The sequence below is a fragment of the Mytilus trossulus genome, unplaced genomic scaffold (genome assembly GCF_036588685.1).
Source record: "Mytilus trossulus isolate FHL-02 unplaced genomic scaffold, PNRI_Mtr1.1.1.hap1 h1tg000050l__unscaffolded, whole genome shotgun sequence".
In the NCBI taxonomy this organism is placed as follows: Eukaryota; Metazoa; Mollusca; class Bivalvia; order Mytilida; family Mytilidae; genus Mytilus; species Mytilus trossulus.
The window spans coordinates 5,510,562-5,522,209 of record NW_026963292.1 but is presented as its reverse complement, the minus strand read 5'-3'; positions in this window follow the sequence as shown (position 1 = coordinate 5,522,209).

Sequence of the window (11,648 nt, the reverse complement as noted above, 5' to 3'; positions counted from 1 at the left end):
AATCCCGGCGAGGGCAGAACCCATGCTACTGTGATATCGTGACACCAAATCGCCTGCACTGCAGCCGTCCCGCTAGACCACACGACCACCTGGGCTCTCAAAAAAAGAGCTTTCGGTGGCCATATGTTACCTTTCCACGTCAGTTTTAATCTAGCGGCGTACTACAGTACATGATATATAAGGCATGAAGATGTTATTGTTACAGATCAGCTAAATTATCTATAGTAAAGGATCCTTCAAATTAATGTAAGATACATTCACAGAAAATAATTATATTCATATATATATATATATATATATATCATACAAACAAGTCTAAAAAAGTGACAAACCATACAATATATATGCCCACTGGATCTCAGGGTGATAGAGATACATGGTTAATACAAATATTTATATAAGTCTGAAAATTACTCCAAATAGCGTTAGAGTTAGATTTTCAGCTGACAATTTTTTGTTTGTCCCTCAGCGGGATTCGAACTCACACCTTTGATACACTTCAGCACCAATCGCTTAGCCTCATGTCCAGCGCTCTAGACCACTCGACCACATCCACTATATAAAAATATAACTTCAATAGTCGTAGTGTTACCTTGTCACGGAAGGCTAATCTAGAGATAGACATGAGACACGTGTTTTAAGCGCGTGGGCTTGTATAGTATTGCCTTTGTGTTTAAATAATCTGTCCATCCTATTTCGACTCTTCAAAATCCAAGAGTCTATCTTAAATTGAGGTAGATTATTATATGGCCTTCCAATTGAAAATACCGTTTCGATTCCTAACATCACTGAAGAAACATTAATTGTCGAAATCCGGATATACCGGTATTGTGTACCAACTTGTGCACTTCATGTTTGTGATATACCCTTTTTTTATAAGTTTATAGTTTCCTGTTCGGTAATAGGTTAATAAAAAAGATTCATTTTGTTACATCTAGAAATCCGGGTTTTTTTTTTTGGCAATCACCATGGCAGTCAGCATTGTTTAAGAATATCCTCTATTTGACCTTTATATATATATATAAACCCATCAAATATTACACTTAAATGTATAAATGATTTTATAGTCAAATTGAAACTGAAATGTATATATTTTAAACTATGTGACATGAAAATCAATTGACGGCAATAATATTATTTTAAAACCAATCAAGTATTACGCTTAAAAGTATAAACTATTTTACTAGTATTGCCAAATTAAATCTTTAATGTATAATTATGTTAAAACTCCTTTGACAAGAAAATCAATGGACACAACTTCAGTATTTTTTTTTATAATTTTAACGTTTGTAATATAAAGAGTGTAACTGAACTTTAAGAAAAAAATTTGGTTTTTGAAAGAAGTCGTTTACGAATAAAATATTGAAATCTGAAAGCTTGTACTATAATGGTGAGTTTTCAGAATAATACAAGGGTTATTTCAAATCAGGTAAATTAGATTGAGAATAGGATCTGCTTACCCTTTCCGGAGCATTTGGGATCACCCCTAGTTTTGGTGGGGTTCGTGTCGCTTATTTTTTAGTTTTCTATGTTGTGTCATGTGTTCTATTGTTTGTCTGTTTGTCTTTTTCATTTTTAGCCAGACGTTGTCAGTTTGTATTCGATTTATGAGTTTGACTGTCCCTCTGGTATTTTTTGTCCATCTTTTACAAATTAACTAATAGATAAGAAGATATGATAGAATTTCTAATGAAACAACTCATCATTGTCTACCTCTACCAGATGCCAAAATCACTTAGATGGCAGCAACTAGTATGTATCACCTTATGAAAATCAATAATGAACAACACGCTATCGCATTTGAAGCTTTACCGTTAAAAAGCCTCGAAATTACAAATACTTTTAACAAATCAACCGAGAAACTAACGTCCTGATTTATGTACAAAATAATGAACGTAAGACCAAAAGCAATTATGATACACAGCAACAAACGGCAATTAAGTTTATGTTACTACATGTAATACATTATAAACATATATTTACATTTTATTTTCAAATTTCAAGCCTGCAGGTTGGTTACACGAACAACAGCGTGACAAACATATTATAAACATTTAAATTTAAATATATCAAATTGCCAAATGAAATATTATAAACCTTCAAGCAGAATAAAACAACAGGAAAATACTGTTCATTAATTGTTTTGGCCAGTATTTCACCAGATTTTTCAATATACTCCTACCGAGTATGAACTTTTTTCAATATATATATATATTTGTTTTTTATTTTAATGATTTATCATTTTTAGAGCACATGTTACAGCTGTTAAAGTACCAATATGATTGAGTACTATTGGTCTACAGCATTTGCGTAACCCCCAGATCTTTGATTTATATCAATATATGACAAACTATTAAATGTAACTTGCCCATTTGGGACCAATTAACTTGACTGACACTTACAAATTTTACCTCGTCGGAATTCAGAAAACTATTAATTTTGTTACAGGTTTTGATTAATCAATTTTATGTTTACATATTAACTAAAAATGTATTCAATATGTAGAATCAGTCTTAAATTAATTACTTGACATTTTCAATTATTCCGTGTGGTATTCAGGATCCATTTAAATCATTTGGTTTTTATGATACAAGGAGTGAACTAAATACATATACAGTGAGAGACGTCAAGATTAAAATTGTCAGTTATAAGAAACAAAATCCTCCAAATGTATAAACAGAGATCTGTAACGATATGGTTGGAGAAACATCTTCAGCAACACGATAAGTACTGTAGATAGAATTGATTCCGTGCGAGGACCAAGCTCTTCAAAGACACTGATATGACCAGGACACATTCTTCCAAGTTACAGACTTTAGTCTTTCGTCTCAACTCGGCCGATTCCTTACCCTCATCTGAGAAGAAGGATAGAAGTTGATTCTACCGGGGATTGCCAAATGAGACTTAATAGTTAATACTCGTGACAGCGTCGAAAATTAACTCCCAAACGACAACAAAGATTAAAGACATTGAAATAAAATATTTATCCGAAAGACAATTTCAACCGCATAACAATGGCAAGGCCTTTTGAAATCCGTATGGACACAGATCATGCGCTACTTCAGATATTCATAGGAATAACAGTATTAGCATATATTGCAGTCGTCTTCAATATAATTGTTTTTGTAGTTTTGTGTCGAAAAAATCTCGTATCACCAGCGACCATTTTGATGCAGGGTTTAGCCATATCGGACGGATTAACTGCATTTTCTGCATATGGACTAGAGCCTCTATTTCAAATGAATTATAAATCAGTTAACTTTCTTTTACAATCCACTTTACTAGAATTGAAATATCCATTGTGTGGTATCTATGTTCATTTCCGATACATTAGTAGTAATATACAACTCGTGTCACTAATTTTAACAACTTGTATTGGAGTTCAAAAATGTGTTGCGTTAAGATTTCCAATTTGGACTAAGTTACATTTAACTAATCGCAAGGCTACCGCAGTGTGTGTGATGTGTTTTGTGATATCATTTGCAATAAATCTTCCGCGGCACTTCGGGTTAAAGTTCAGCGATGAAAAACTGCTATACTTTTCATCCGGCTGTACTGTTGAGGCAGGACCTTTGATTAAATATGGGCTACTTGAACATGTAATGACCTCTATAGTTATTGCTTCAATTTTATGTTTAGTAATGACCGTATGTTCTGGCTATATTGTTTACAAGCTGAAAACTAATACATTTAAAGGACGACAAATAACCAAATCAAAACAGGAAAGACGATCCATTATAATGGTACTGCTAGTTCTTGTAATATTTCTCATGTCTGAATTACCAAAAATGTTTACCTTATCGGAAATGTTTCGGGATACAACCTTTCTGTTAGAAGAATCAAGGGAGAACGAACTGATAACACTTATAATGGATGAAAGATTTAGATTCAGTGTCTACTTACACTACGTCCTTGGGCTCGACTTTAATCGCGCTTTGATCTTGGCTGAATGTAAGAACATTTTTACTATGTTAGGATGCATATCAAATTTTGTAATCTATGTGTCAACCAGTCAAAAATTGAGAAATGAGTTAAAACTTTTCTTCCAATGCAAGAAACTAAAAAGACGACATTGAAGTATATAGTTAATTTTGTATTGTAGATACCAGGGCATGTAGATGTTTACTCATTGTTTGCCTACAATTACAGCAGATTTCAGTGAGTATGTAGCTATAGGTAATATATATGGTTAGCTTGCTTGTTAGCTGAACCGTGAAGTCATTGTAAAGTTAGGTAAACTACCTTCCTTTAATAGTAGACTAGCCCAACAGATAACCAATCTATCTCTCTGTAGGACTAAGCTTCTCTAAAAGGAGGGTAGTATACCTTACCTAACAATGACTTCACGGTTCAGCTAACAAGCACGCTAACCAAAGATATTACCATTAGCTACATACTGACTGAAATCTGCTGTAATTGTATCAATTATCTATCACGAGTTACATTAAAAAAATAGACAACAGATTAAATGAGCATTTTTACTCGTCTGGTCAGTTTTAAATTGAAAGTTTGTCTGTGATTTCTATATATTCATTTATCTTTCATTGTGTATTTCCATTTTTATGTGGATTCATTAATAATTGTTGGATAGCAATGTTCGTGGATTTCGTGGGTGACGGGGAAACCGAACTTAAATGTTGAACGAATTACAAGTTTTCTAAAGTTGTCGATTCATACTTTGCCGAAACCACGAAATTTAATATTCACGAACATAATTCATCAGCGGTCAGTGTTGGTGAATTTCAATTAAAATAGATGAGATGCTACATTTTGTTTATGTACTTTTGAGTAGTCTATCACGTTAATAAACTCTTTAATGTATCTGCCTTTTGTCATTACCTATTGTTTATTTGTGTATTTCTCTGTCCTGAATGTTTAGGATTTATTTGTTCTTTAGTCCTCTCATGTAATGTTGTCATTTTAGGGTTATATCTAACATTGCCATAAAAGCGCGAGATTTGGTTAGCCACAAAACCAGGTCCAACCCACCATTTTTTCTAAAATTGTCCTGTACCAAGTTAGGAAAAATGACAGTTGTTGTCTTATAGTCATCTTCGCTAGCCAAGGGTTACGATCCACTCCCGCTCTCTTCACTCGCTAGCCAAGGGTTACGATCCACTCCCGCTCTCTTCACCCTTGGCAGATCGAGCCAACATTTGTGATACCAATGTTGCGCCATCTATCGGAAGATAAAAATTCCGAATACATTAGTCTTGACCAATGGTAGCACTTGAACTCTTCAATTTGGAGGTAAAAACACGGTAGCGTCTAGATTCTACACACTTGGTAAAGCCGGAAACGAAAGCATACGTCAACATTCATGCATTTGTGCATGAAACATACACAGGAACTTCTATTTGTTGATTAAAAACATTCAAGTTTTCGCTAAATATAGTCGTATGTTAAGGGATGTAAAGGCTTGTTGCACAAAAAACACGTGGCAATTGTTTACAAACACTTTCTACATTTACACATGATCATGTTATAGGCGCATTTTGATTGGATGCAGCGAGTTTTGACCAATATTTGCAACCAATAAAAATCCTTACCTTGTGTCTCCGAAATTTCATCTCAATCCGCCAAGGGTGAAGAGAGCGGGAGTGGATCTTAACCCTTGGCTAGCGAAGATGTCTTATAGTGTGTTTCTTTGTGTGTTACATTGTCTTTTTGTTTCTTGTTGCACTTAAGTGTTTCTGTTGCTACGTTGTGTTCCTCTTATAATTGATGTGTTTCCTCGGTTTTAGTTTATTGTAACCCGGTTTTGTTTTCTCGCAATCGATTCATGAATTTGAACTGTGGTATACTACTGTTGCCTTTAAAAAAAATTTCAAGCTTAAGTCTACTATTGTACACTGTGTTAATGCTTGTGTCTTCTTCAATTATTCAATGATCTCGTATATGTTGGATTAAATGCATGTAAAGTTAGAGTCTCTTCTTTGTAATCATTTCCTTTTTCTGTTGTGTTTTGTAATACTGTTTCTTCATTCTTTTTTCCATTAGGGTATTTCAGTTTGTTTTCTACTAATGAGTTTGAAAGTCCCTTTGTCAGTTCTTTTTTTTCCATTAGGGTATTTCAGTTTGTTTTCTACAAATGAGTTTGAAAGTCCCTTTGTCAGTTTTTGCTTTTATTCTAGCTTTTTTATTTTTACATAATTATAAAAGATATGACTACAATACTGAAATAAACTACATATGTATTATCATAAAAACATCTTTTGATGTTATCATTCTGTAATAAGACACCTAAAAAAATTATTTGTAAAAAAAACAGTGCAAATAACAAGAAACAAATATACATTTAAATACTATTGTTTACATTAAACTTAATTCATGGTTAACAATGCTAGAAACTATTGGTAGTATAAGTAGTATCTTTCTGTTGACATTCACCAAAACCCCGCGAAAATCTCACAAGTGTAGGTGCGTTCTAAAAGTCATGCACGTTCGTACAACAAAGTTTACATTAAAAATTATATAATTGTCCCGAATAAACAGCTATCATGGATGCAAAGAGCTATTGGAGAAACAATTATTTTAATAAAAATATAAATCTTTGTAAGATCTAGTTCAAATATTTGTAGTTTTTCACTTGCTTTCCACCACGATATGATTTTAACACAACCTAATCACCCACCATGACAGCATTTTGTACTATCACAGAAAGGATTTTCGAGCATGCGTATTCTGTTGCCATAGTTAAGCGTCCCTAAGTTCAAAGGGCACAAACCCGAAACTATATCGACTACGTCGGGAAAAAAATAATGATGACACAGTTGGCATTATCTGATATTGTTATAATTTTGATGATTTTGATCAATTAGTTCAATATTAGATGAATTGTAATGAGACTTAAATGGTCTCAACAGATTTAATCTATACCCTCATAAATTTATCACAATCAGTAGCTCGTTAGTGGCATAAATATAATTATAGATAGATAAATAATATAACATGTATAAGTAATTTATGATATAAAAGTGTCAATATCCGTGACTGTAAAATTTTCTTCTGTTTACGAAGTCAGACATAAAATTCAAAACATGGTGCTTGCGTAGCGGGATGTTTAAAATATTTTATCTAAACTCTATTTTTAAGATGTGAATCGTAAAATAATGTGGATGACGTCACGGTCACCTGACAAATTCGTGTCGATGAGCTGATACACAAAAAACACATCATCAGCCAATAGGAAGATGTGATACATCCAAAATCAAATTATTGAGTAAACTAGTAAATTTGATGAAAGCGTGATCAGAGGCGGATTAAGGGGGCACAGGGGAGCCGGGCCCCCTTTTTTGTGAACAAAATCGGTTGCTTATATAGGGAATCACTGAAGCGTGACTGGAGCGGGCCCCCACTTATGAAAATTTCTAGATCCACCACTGGTAATGTGTGTCATTTGAGTTTGTTATATCTCAAGTTGTTATTTTTGAATTTTTATATGTACAGTACGCTACTGGTATCACCTTCATTATCCGCATCACAAAAACTACAATTATTCTGTAAAATTCTCTTAAAAAAATAAAATTGTAGTTAAAATACCGAACTCTAATGATTATTTAGAGCGGAAAGTTCTTAAACAAATAGCGAGATCAAAAGTAAAAAAAGCTCCTTTTGGTTCTCAATGCTCTTCAACTTCGTAATTTAGTTGGCCTTTTGAACTTTTTGGGATTTTAGCGTCACCGATGAGTCTTATGTAGACGGAACGCGCGTCTGGCGTATATACTAAATTTAGTCCTGGTATCTAAAATTAGTTTATACACATCAAACTAATGGTAAACTTTCATATTCCTGGTACAGACATTTTCTCATTTACAAAATAGTGGATTACACCTGGTTTTACAGCAAGCCAAACCTCTCACTTGTATGACATTCGCATAGAATTCCATTATATTGACGACAATGTGTGAGCAAAACAAACAGACATACTAAGCCAAATTGCCATTTGTGTATAGCCATCAACATTGGTTTACAATCTTCATCACAATAAAAACAAACAAATATTTCAACAAAGAAACACAAAATTGCAAAATGGACACTGAATAGAGAAATTATAAAAAAGAAGATGTGGTATGATTGCCAATGAGACAACTATCCACAAAAGACCAAAACGACACATACATTAACAACTATAGGTCACCGTACGGCTTTCAACAATGAGCAAAGCCCATACCGCAAAGTCAGCTATAAAAGGCCCCGATAAGACAATGTAAAACAATTCAAACAAGAAAACTAATTTGTACAAAGTAAAGACAAGAACACAAAAAATGATCATGATAGCACAATAAAATAACGACAGTACGTATAAATACTGTCCCACGTTAAAAGACAATCGTGTATTATTTAAGAAGTTGAAACAAAATATTTATAAGCAAAGTCTTCGTATCTTCCAATAAACTTTTTTTTCTGAAAAATCACGAAATGTTCTTTAACATAACCCTGATAAACCAACTTTTAATATGCAGTATATTTTTAACCTCTCTTTTTTATTACCACGCTCGTTCTTTTTAATTTATCACATTATCGTTCTTTGTTCCTTATACTTTTGATCATGTTTCTCTATCCATTTCTAAACATTATTAACATAAGGTAAAAAAAAAGTTCTAATAAATGAAATATTTGAATAGAATTAATTTTCGATTATGACTATTAATCATGATTTAATTATTTGGTGTTTAATGTCACATTCAGCACTATTGTGTTTGTTCGTGTATGTTAGTTTTTATTGCTAGTAGCAGGTGGCAGGCCCGGAGAGAAATACCGATCGTCGGTAGGAAAACTGAATAGTCTTGTCAATTAAGATTGCAATGGGGCGCATCTGCTACGTACTGGATTCAAACTCACAACCTCAGCGTCGAGAGGTAATATAAAAAAGAAGATTTGGTGTGATTGCCAATGAGACAACTATCCACAAAAAACAAAATGACACAGACAGTAACAACTATATGTCATCGTACGGCCTTCAACAATGAGCAAAGCCCATACCGCATAGTCGTTTATACAGCTCGGCCGCCGAAGTGCTGACTACTCCGCTAGTGTTACCCGTCGTCAGCCCAGTGATTGTAAATAAACTCATCATAAGTACTAGTCTAAAGATTCATTGATGATAGAATTCAGAATTATAAAATAGAAACGTCATATCCATCAGGTGTTCCTGTTTGGTGAATCATCTGTACTATAAATGATATATTTATTTCAATGTTTATTTCCTGAAGTCAGGGTCAGCAACTGAATTTTAACAAAAACAATATAAAAAATAGGTGATTTATTAATGGTATTTTTTTTAATGTTTTTTACAATGGAGGCACTTCAAATCTGATAATAACGATATAAATAACAAGTAAGGGACGACATCAAAAGAACGATGTAGGATAAAAAAAAATTTAAATCAAATAGTTTGGGGGTTAGGGGGGGGGGTCAACATTGCTTCAAGTTTTGTTAATCTATAATAGATTTTACATATATCCATCTAGTTAAATAAATTTTTCCCAAATTAAGTTAAGAAGGGGAGTAGGGGGTCAGCGAATCAACTATGTGAATTAAGTTTTCATCCTACATTGAACTTTTGATGTCCTCCCTAATCAAACAAACATTTAAATAAGGTGTTGATTACGTTTCTGATCAATCTTTTTAAAATTATAATTAACCATATAATAATGCCTTTGGATTATTCATTTTGTGTAAAATGAAAACATATCCAGTTATCTACCAAAGGTCACCAACAAACTATCCGTGTCATTATCTGTCACCGATCATCTATCTGTGTCAACATCGGTCAGCGGCGACCTATCCTTGTCAACATCGGTCAGCGACAAAATATCTTTGTCAACATCGGTCAGCGACAAAATATCTTTGTCAACATCGGTCAGCGACAATCTATCTTTGTCAAAATCGGTCAGAGACAAACTATCCATGTCAACATCGGTCATCGACAAATCATCCATGTCATCGATAAACTATCAGTTTCAACATCAGTGACAGATAAACCATACATGACAACATCGGTTTACCGACAGACCATCCATGTCAACTTCGGTCACCGACAAACTCTCCATGTGAACATCGGTCCAGTACCGTAACGATAGATTGTGTCGTACTAAAGTTTTTTTTCTTCTTTCTTGTTTTAGCTTAATAACATTGGCTTGCTAGTATCGAAATTGCCAATATTTGGAGAACGTATGACCATATCTTCCAAATCTTTTGAATCAAGACGATCGCAACCAGTACGAAATGCTCTCCTTGTTAACATAATTATCAGCCTGGTATCTTTCATGAGTCTTTTTCTCGATACTTGGAGATGACACAAGAATCACTATCAAATTTTAATTCCATTTTAAGAAACTTTAACATTTGTATCTAAAGTAGATCAAAAGCCGTCTATTGAAATCAGAGCTTTGCATGATTGAGGGAAACATATTCATTGAGCTAACATAATTTGTAAAATTTTGTAACAGCAAATTCGAATAATTTGATTGTGGATTTAACGCGTCTTTTGATTGGCGGACGTCATTTTGTCAAGTTTATCATATCATAGACACAGTTTTGTCATGTGACCATGGCGTCATCAAACTTTTTTTTCATGATTTACGCCGGTTTAAAATGGAATTTAGAATTAAATTATAAGAAATAACCGTAATATTTTGTCAGTCTATTCGAAATTACATTTAAAAAATGTGGTGCACACTGTTATAAACTAACCCGCTACGCGTGTTATTCAGTATGCACGACATTTTTTATGTTATTTCTTCATATAGGCAGAAAAAATATTACAGTCATTCCTTAAATAACACAAAATCTGGTTTTTTTTTGTATGCCACACCAAATTGGGGAAAGCATTGATCAATGGGCTGGTGATGCTTTACGATTGAGTATCAGTATGAGTACAGTTTACAGACTTATGTGTACATTTGTAATCTCTATAATAGATATGGTGCATTGGTTCAACTCAAAACATTACTACAATCACATGAAAGAAAAAAAACAGAAAAGAATTAAATTTCAGGATATACTGTTCCAAGTTCATATTTCAAAATCTAAACTAGGCCTTCGACAATAAGCTAAAGCTCTCACTACACAAGTTTAAACAGTTGGATTAGATTTTGGAATTATAAGCTTACCCTTATAGCGATCAAGCTATATTATCTTGTTTTTAAGAATGGGCAACAAGTTAAGAATTCTATCGGAAAAATAAATTTACAAATATTCCAATATTGTCAATAGTTCTCAAAGGTACCAGGATTATAATTTAGTACACCAGACGCGCGTTTCGTCTACATAAGACTCATCAGTGACGCTCAGAGGATTCAAAATTCCAAAACGTTGCGACAAATACAGCTAAGGTAATCTATACTTTGGATAGGAAAATCCTTAGTTTTTTTCGAAAATTTAAAGTTTTGTAAACAAGAAATTTATAAAAATGACCACATTATTGATATTCATGTCAACAGAAGTGTTGACTACTGGGCTGGTGATAACCTCGGGGACGAACGTCCACCAGCAGTGGCATCGACCCAGTTGTGTAAATAGTTATCAAAGGTATCAGGATTATAATTTAGTACGCTAGACGCGCGTTTCGTCTACATAAGACTCATCAGTGACGCTCAAATCAAAATATTTATAAAGCCAAACAAGTACAAAGTTGAAGAGCA